Genomic DNA, 8,574 nt, shown 5'->3' with positions numbered 1-8,574 from the left:
GGTGGCACACACGGGGATATTCTTCCAGACAAAATTGCCAGTGTAAGGTTCTGCAAGCACAGGGGAAGGAGCAGGGGTGCCAGTCCAGAAAGTGGAGCAGCAGGTACAGGCTCTGTGTGATGGTACTGGGAATGGCAGGGCAAGATTCAGTGTGAGCATGGAGGGAAGCAGGTGAGATGTGGAGATACATGCAGGTCACATTAAGAAAATATTAAAGGTGATTTATGCACTTGGAAAGGAATGAATTGAGTTGTAACAGGGAGAATTGTTAGCTGGAAGATGCAAGAAGCTGCAGAATGTGTTACATCACTCAGCAGGAGCCAGGATAATCCCACCCCAGTCTTTGTGCCATGCTGGAATAAACAGTGAATTAACCAGGAACAATCCTGTGACAGCAAATTGTATATCTGCCTTTGCAAGTGCCAAGCAGTGTGTCTCAGCAGGCAAGACAAAAACAGTTCAAGGTGAGCACCAGAGGTGTTCTGGCATTGTAGCAGTTCATGTGATTTGTGGGGTGAATTTTAGAGGTTGGTCATATACACACCACGTAAAATACAATGATTAGTAACTCAAATGACACCCCAAAAAGTGGCAACAGCAGAAGAACCATTTCATTCACCAGAGGTGATTGGTGCTCCCAAGTGCAAAGAACCAGGAAAGAGGAAAGGTCCAGAGAGCAAAAGATGAGGAGGGGAAGGTCAAAGGTCAAGGGAGAGGTGAAAGAAAAATGGAAATGGAGAGAAAAGTAACCCTGGTTAAGAGGCAATTCTAATCAGCTACAAGGGGAGAGTTCAGCACAGCCCCAGCTGCAGAGCAATGTGCCATGGGTGTGCAAGAAAACTACCACAGCAGCAGAGCCTGGATGCTGCAGCCAATCAGGGCTTTACAGGGCACTAACCAGGTATTTATGAAATACCATGGAGGCACAGRTTTCTTTACTTCTGAGAGGTTACAACATAGAAAGACACCAAAAGGAATTAATTACGTGGGGTTTTTTACTCAATGTCAGGTCCCAGCTCAGGAAGATTAAATATGCAACCAGAAGTCACCTGCATTGATGTAATGCCACTAATAACAGTAGCATTTATAGAGGGCTAAATCACRCTTTCCTTGCTTAAGGCCTTTCTCTCTGACCTTTGAAGGTTTGATCTCGAGACATGATGTAAATTATCTGGAGGGTTTTCTTCACCTCTACYGGGTAAAGGATACTTTTACTCTGTGAAAGCAGAGTTAGTCTTGAAAATAAAAGGAACGAATATACTGGGTGCATTTATCTTTCAGGATACCTGAGTTCTCTGCTTCCCAAAGTCACTCAGGCACCTCTGTGCAATGGCAAAGCTCTTTCCATCAGCTGAGGAGGATCCTCCAGCAGGGCAGAGAAGGACTCTCAATTACAGATGGTTTGAATTTTCTGCTCACTTATTAAAACCAACATAAAGCCCCCCAAAGTAACAACCCGGCTATTTTCACCAAAACTGGAGTTTTTCAGGCTAGCAATTTGCCCATTAATAAAAGCAGAACATTTAGGGAGATTAGTGCCTGGGCACAAGGGTACAGTATGATGTGTACCCTGAAATCTCACTCAGTGCACTCAGCAGAAAGAAACAAGAGCACGTTCCTCAGTGAAATTGGTGTTCAAGCCAYTGGGCATTTCGCAGGTGCTCTCCAGGTACCCCAAAACAGCCTGAGCTAAATTCTCACATATTTTAGAGAAGTGCCTTGCCCTGAGAGCTTACCAGGATGTTCAGACTGTGGTCACTTCAACACTGGGTTTATTTGAGAAGACAGCAGAATATTAAATCACCACACTATTGTTTGTGTCGAACACCACTTGCCTTAATTAATAAATTTGTGTCTGTTTTGCTGTGAGATCTCAATAGAAGTTACACAACACTTCTCAGCCAAGTGCTTTTCCTTGCATGATGTGAAAATCACTTGTGTTATAAAGAGTGAAAAAAAACAACAAACAAAAAAAAACCCAGGCTGTGTGTTTGAAAAGAAGCTGTGGAAAACACATCAATATTTGCAATTACAGTGGCAGCTGCTGCTCTGTGAGCAGTCAGGGATGGAGGCATGCTTTTCCATGGATCCCATACCCTTTCTCCCCACTTTTTCCCATCCCCACTACAGTGAGACTCCYGGCTCTTCCTTCCTCTGCTCCTCACTCTTATATATTTCCCATCCCTCCATGCACCCTGCAATGGCCACTGCTGGCCTTCACTGCTGGCCACATTCCCTAAAACACCAGCTGAACAAAAGGCACAGGAAACGCTCACTGAGGGACAGGATGGTGTGGGTTAGSCAGAAAGGCTGGTCCTCCTAGTTTGGATTTGCTCTCCCTGATCTCACATAACTTCGAGGAATTGGACATTACTGAGAGCTCAGGACATCTATCAGATTTGGTTCKAGCTGACCAAGGGGTTCAAAGGCATTAGAGCACAGAAACACAGGCTTATGGCAGAGGGTGTAATCACATGAGACTATTGCCTGAGAAAAAACAGCTTAAAAAAATCATCAAAGACCAAAGTCACTCTGGAAGCACAGGGAAGACTGACAAGGCTGAGTGAAGGAGGAAGAAAATGGAGTAACTCCCCAGAGGATGGAAAGATTTCAAATTCTTTGTTCTCCATTTCAAATTATTGCAGTAAACTGATAACTATCACACCAACCTGAGGATTTAAATAAGCTTTTTGCCACCAGCATATGTAAACCCCAATGAATTCCAAACAGATGGTTTATTTAAAGATCACATTATATATACTACAATCAATATCCAGATTATGCCAGGGCTGCTGCAAGGAAAAAGATATCATTTTAGGCATGTAAAACCCCTCCAGTTTGGACAGAGACTGGGCAAGAGTAATCAGCACTTCTTAAAGTCTTAGAAATGTGAAAGAGCTGAAGTGTGTGTAATTACCAGTGAGAGGCATTGTAGCAAAGCAGATAAAGTTAATTATACAGTACAGGAGCATTTTCAGTTGATGTGGTAGTAATCATAGTCAACAGAGAAGTGCCCAGCAGAAGGATCCATATACAATAAAAGCAATCATGGGGTGAAAGTGTACAGCACAAATTACCTAAAAAACAAAGGCAGACACAGACACACAGCTGGAGCCATCAAATCTTAATGAGGATTTGTGGATTTTTACATGCAATAGGATACCTTAAACAGCAGCACACCTTACCCTGTGCATGGCATCCCCCCTAAAACTGTCACATCAGTCTGGAGGAGGTATCAATATTAGTGCTTCATGTGGGCCAGATCCAGCACTAGCCTGTGACACCATTTATCATGGGAAACACTGGGTGCTGTTGCTGTGTATGAAACAAATATATCAGCGGGTTGGTCTAGAGTATCTGTTTTCTGAAACTAAATCTATACTTAGGAGAAAAGACACAACAAACARACCTCACTTTGATTTCAGACTCGCAGGATGCCATCTCCTATAGACCCTTCAAAGTCTGCATCAACCACTCTGAATTGTAACAGGCGAGCTGGAACATAGGATCTGAAACAAAATGCTCAAGCACAAAACATTCGTGTATGTGTATATTTACACATGTCCACAAATGTTAYTTCTATGTCTCTTGGTTTGATGATGAGACAGACACTGAGCAGGATTTCACTTCCCTGTGCTGGCAGCACTCTCTCCCACKCTGCAGTACAGCCATTCCACCCAGGAGCTGTCACTTGCTGCATGTCTTCATGGCACCAAATCCACTGGGTTCTCACCTGTTCAGAAAGAGCTTCTCCCCTGAGATTTCCAGAGGCAATAGTGTTAAATATATCCAGTCTCAAGCAGCAGCATGCCATCACCCTTCCCTGCACCCAGGGCTGCCAGAGGTGTGGAGCAAAGGAAGAGGCTCCTCCACTGCCCCTACCTGTCAGTTTGATTTCTCATGGCCATTACACATTAATAGCTTTTCTGATCTCTAAGTAATGATGCAGTTTCATCCTCTCTTCCCAGGGTAATAAACTCCCCCAACACGGCTGTTTGTTGCAACACCCTGACTCTAATGCTGCAAAAGACTTAATTGGGGCACTATGTAAAATGTTGTCGTTCCAAACAAGGATTTATTGATTCGAAAATAGGCAAGGAAAGAAGTTACACTAACTGCTGTGAAACAAAGACTTGGCTGATCGGATGCAATTAGCAACACGGAAAGGGTGAAAAAGAATATGAGGGAGGTCAAGAGATGCTTAAATCCCACTCCAAGGRCATTTTCTAGCTGTCCTTATGCTGGTGCCAGGGCTTGTCTAACACCCGCCAGCCCGTGGAGCCGCACTAGCAGAGGGCTCGACCCTGTGCTTTTCACTGCTTTCTGACAGAGACTGTRGTTTCTGAGAGCCAGACTTCCTGAGACAAGAGCCATATCTATGCCAACAATAATTACCTAGGAAAACAGGCAACTTCTAGGAGCTTATTTGGAAGAAATCAATGCCTAACACTTGTATGCTTACACAGTGCAGCTGTGAGTATTGCTGTCAACACTTCCACTACTGAAGGGCGAAGAATGAAGCCAGACATGAATCAAGTGCCATCTTTTCCCAAGTTCAGTTACACCAGCCCTGCAAATGAAACAAATGCACCGGCCTTGAAGATGTCTGAGGATGACAGCAAGGTATGAAAGCATAATTGGTATTGCTGAGGTGAGCCTGCAGCTCACAGCATGGTGGCTGCACACAAAGAGCTCTTCATTACAGCACGGACAGGCCAAACAGCTCCCAGGGCTCTTTGTGCCTTCTGCAAAGGGAATTAAAATCATTCAGCAGCACTGGGGTCCCATCCCAGGTCCTGCTCTTGATCTGCTCGCAGAGGATGCTCACAGTGCCAGGATGGTCCCTGTCTCTGAAGCCTGGGAGAGCCAGGTAGGGCTGCAGMACCTCCTTGGAGAGGAAAAGGGAGCACTGTGTGACTTGCTGCTGGAAAGTGCCACATACCCTGAGTGAKGGGAGCTTTTCCCTTTGTGGGCTGGGAGAGAGGAGCCCCTGCACTCAGCAGGGCTGACAAGCAGAAGGATTGGTGACAGACATGGTCCCAGGCTCCCTTGATGGCATCAGCAAGCAAAACACTCAGATGCTGACTCTGCCATAAGGGCTCTGTTATACGTCCCTGCCAGCAGCAAAGTGGTGTCTGGCTGGACACAGGGGTCTGGAAACCAGGCAGTGGCCGGGGAGGGGACACGGCAGATTTTGGGTGATCTGTGCCCCTGCAGAAGTCTGGCAGTCCCCAAAGATTTCAGTCAACATTCAGCRATAAGAAGGCTTCACTTGGCACCTTGAGAGGGGAAAACAGCCCAGCACAGCAAACACCCAGAAGGCAGAGATGCAGYGCAGTTACTGCTCTGAAACACTGGCACCTTGTGGCAGCTCAGCCCCAGCCAGATATGCTGTGTTTGACTGTCCTGCTGGACATCAAGCTTGCCTGGGCATGGCTCTGAGAGCCAGGACACAAGCAGGAGCAGCCTCACACAGACACACYGAAAGCCACCTTGCTCTGGGTAGCGTTTAGTAACAGCTGTTACTGGGGAAGGAGGTCTGGAAATCTGTAGATGAACTTCCAGCTCTGTTTGTGGCCYCCCACAGTTGCAGAAATGATAACGAGGAGGGTGGCATTACTTGGGATGCACATGGTCACTTCTTGAGGCACTGACCACACAAGATGTGTCCACCCAGGAAATGCAAGGAGCAAACAAACCTCTTGATGAGTGTGAGCATCACCATGGGAGCGTGGGGTCTGCATCCCACCTGCAGGACTGTCACACTGTCACTCTTCAAGAAAGAGTCACTAGGGCCCACCACAGGGCTCCTCACTGCTCTGATGCATCTTGTATGGAAGAAAACAATCATTTGAGATCTGTTTTGAAAAAAAAAAAACAATTTAATTATTTGGATCCTTTTGAATGCTGTAAGACCACATTAAATTATGGTCACCACAAGGCCTTATTTCTTCATATTTGAGATATAAGTATTCTCCCTGAATTTCTTTTCACATTTACTAGTGAATGTCACACATGTGTAACCAGCTCCTTTTCTCCCTGTTATTGCTGAAATACATGTAAGTATGAAACTGTGGGCAAATATTTACAGGCAACAAATGCTGGGAGGGGTAATTAACTAGTGTTTCACATGGTTGCAAACCAGAACGCAACATTTCAGCAGGAAAATTAAAACTCAGTTCTCTTACTCTTCGCACACCTAGCAACTTATTTTTTTAGCCAATTAAAAAGTGGTAAATCCAGAAAAGGGAGAATGAAGAACTTTTTTTCTCCCACAGTACATAAAGAATYTGTGGCTTTTACTGCCACAATGAGCTGAGGCTACCAAAGCCAGGAATGTTGACAGGGTGTGGATGTTTCTATGGACAGTGAGAATGGCCARAGCTATAATGGTTACGAATGATGTGAATTTTGGAAGAGGGCAGACCTCCAGCTGTGGCTGCAAACCAATCTTTATTAGGGATTAGGAAAAGAGCTATGGTGACAGCCAGGTTATCTGCTTACAAGGGAGCTGCACATACTTTCCACCCTCCACCCGTCGCTGGAGGGACTSTCTGCAATAACTGGATGTTGGAGTTGGTTCAATTTTTTTTTTCTTCTTCAGTTTTTGTGAGCTAATCCCAGCTCGGCCACTCACACAAGCAACGKTCACCCCTGTGTGCAGTGCCYGAGCACTTGGAACATCAGCCTTACTTAGCAGAAAAAAMCCCAACCATCCTTTTCTTCCCAAACAAGGCATGCTAAGAATAAACAGCATTCCTCAGCTCCCGCAGCATGCTGCCTAAGGAATAGAGCTGGGGACAAGATTCAAAAGAAAAACATGCAAGAGGCCTGAAAGTGTATGTCATAAATAAAACTAATTAATAGGCCTCTGAGCAAATGCAAAGGCCAACAGGCAAATAACATAAACACTGCTGCAAAAGATCTGTGGGCTGTTCTCTGCAAAGCATCAAAGCCATTGCTCCTTGCGCAATCAATACAAAAGTGATTGCAACTCAGAAAGAGAAACACAAGACAAAGGAAAAAAATGACTGCTCCTAAAGAAACAAAGGAACTGCCCAACTTAAAACACAGCTTCTCCTTTATTTTGTTCTAAAATACTATAACTACAAGCCAATAAATGATGGGGGAAAAAAGTCAGAATCAATGTAAAAAATACTAGCACTTATCAAAAACACAGCAGGCAACTGTTCCTTCCAGCAATCTCCTAAATAATTCACACCCAATATACAGAAGCMAACCTTGGGAATACACAGTGCCAAAACCATTGAAGAAGCAGTTTCTCTCATCATCAAGATGCCAAGCATGACTCCAAAATAGAGGCACTGGCCAAAAGCTTTGTACTTAAACCCCAATTAGAACAAATAACAACAAAATGTGTCTGGAGGAGCTCTCACCTGTGCAGCAAGTGTGGTCCAGGAGGCTGTGTGCGATCCTGCATCCCACAGGATAACCCTGGGCACTCAAAAACGCCTTTTCCAGGAGCCAAGCACCCTGTGCCTGCGCCACCAGCCAGCTGTGTTCCACTCCAAAAGCAGCAGCTATGTTTCTACCTACTGCAAACTTCCAACAGAAAACAGTGACTGATACTCATGATGTAGTAAAGAATAAAAGAAGGTTTTGACTTCAGGTATCACGTGGGGATGAAAGCCAATGATTCCACACACAGGGCCCCATGGAGGCACAGGCAATGCCCCATCTGCAACATGTGGCACAGACAGTTTGGGGTCACCCTGTGGRGCAGGGGAGCAGGGCAGGACCAGGGCCAATGGGGTGGGGTGACACAAAGGGACCWCTCAACCCTTCTGTCACCACTTCTGCCACAACCCTTCTGTCTCCACTTGATATTCCTGAGGAAGGGAACACGCTCCAGCCTCTGTACTGGCAGTGTTGGCTGTGTGATGTCAGGAAAGACAAAACCAAATATATTTTATAAACAGATGGAGAAACATCAAGAAAAGCAAAGTGAGACAAACATAGGTTAGAGTCAGCTATGACTTTCCCATCATCTTGGATGAGATACACTCAAAGCCAGTGCTGTTTAGAGCTCCTCTTATTTGCCTTCTACTTGTTTTGAGCCACAAGCTCTGGTGTAACACCTTCCAGCTCCTTTCTGAAACTAGARTCTACAAAAGTCACTTTTTCCTGTGACCCTTTCCAGGTCTGTGTCCCTCCCCGGTCCTCAAACACCAGACGTGCCTTTTTGAATGGTCCCTTCTTGGGCCAGTTTGAGCCTTGAGAAGAGACAGGGGAGAGGGGACCTCACAAATGTCTGTCAGCTTCTGCAGGGAGGGTGCCAAGAAGAGGAACCAGCCTCTCTCAGTGGTGCCAAGCAATAGGGCAAGAGAAAACAGGAATGCAAAAAGTAATGCACGGGAATTTCCACCTGAAGAGGAGGAAGAGCTTTGCAGTGCAGTGACTGTGAACAGGAACAGACTGTCCAGAGAGGGTGTGGAGTGTCCCTCACTAGAAATATTCCAGAATCGCCTGAACATAACCCTGTTCAATGCACTCTGGAATCACAGAATCATAGACTGGCTGGGGTTGGAAGTGGATTTTGAAGATTGCCCAGTT

This window comes from Malurus melanocephalus, unplaced genomic scaffold (assembly GCF_030028575.1).
Source record: "Malurus melanocephalus ecotype Western Australia unplaced genomic scaffold, MMel_1.1 scaffold_245, whole genome shotgun sequence".
Taxonomy (NCBI): Eukaryota; Metazoa; Chordata; class Aves; order Passeriformes; family Maluridae; genus Malurus; species Malurus melanocephalus.
The sequence above is the reverse complement of the archived record's forward strand: the minus strand, read 5'-3'. Positions refer to the sequence as shown.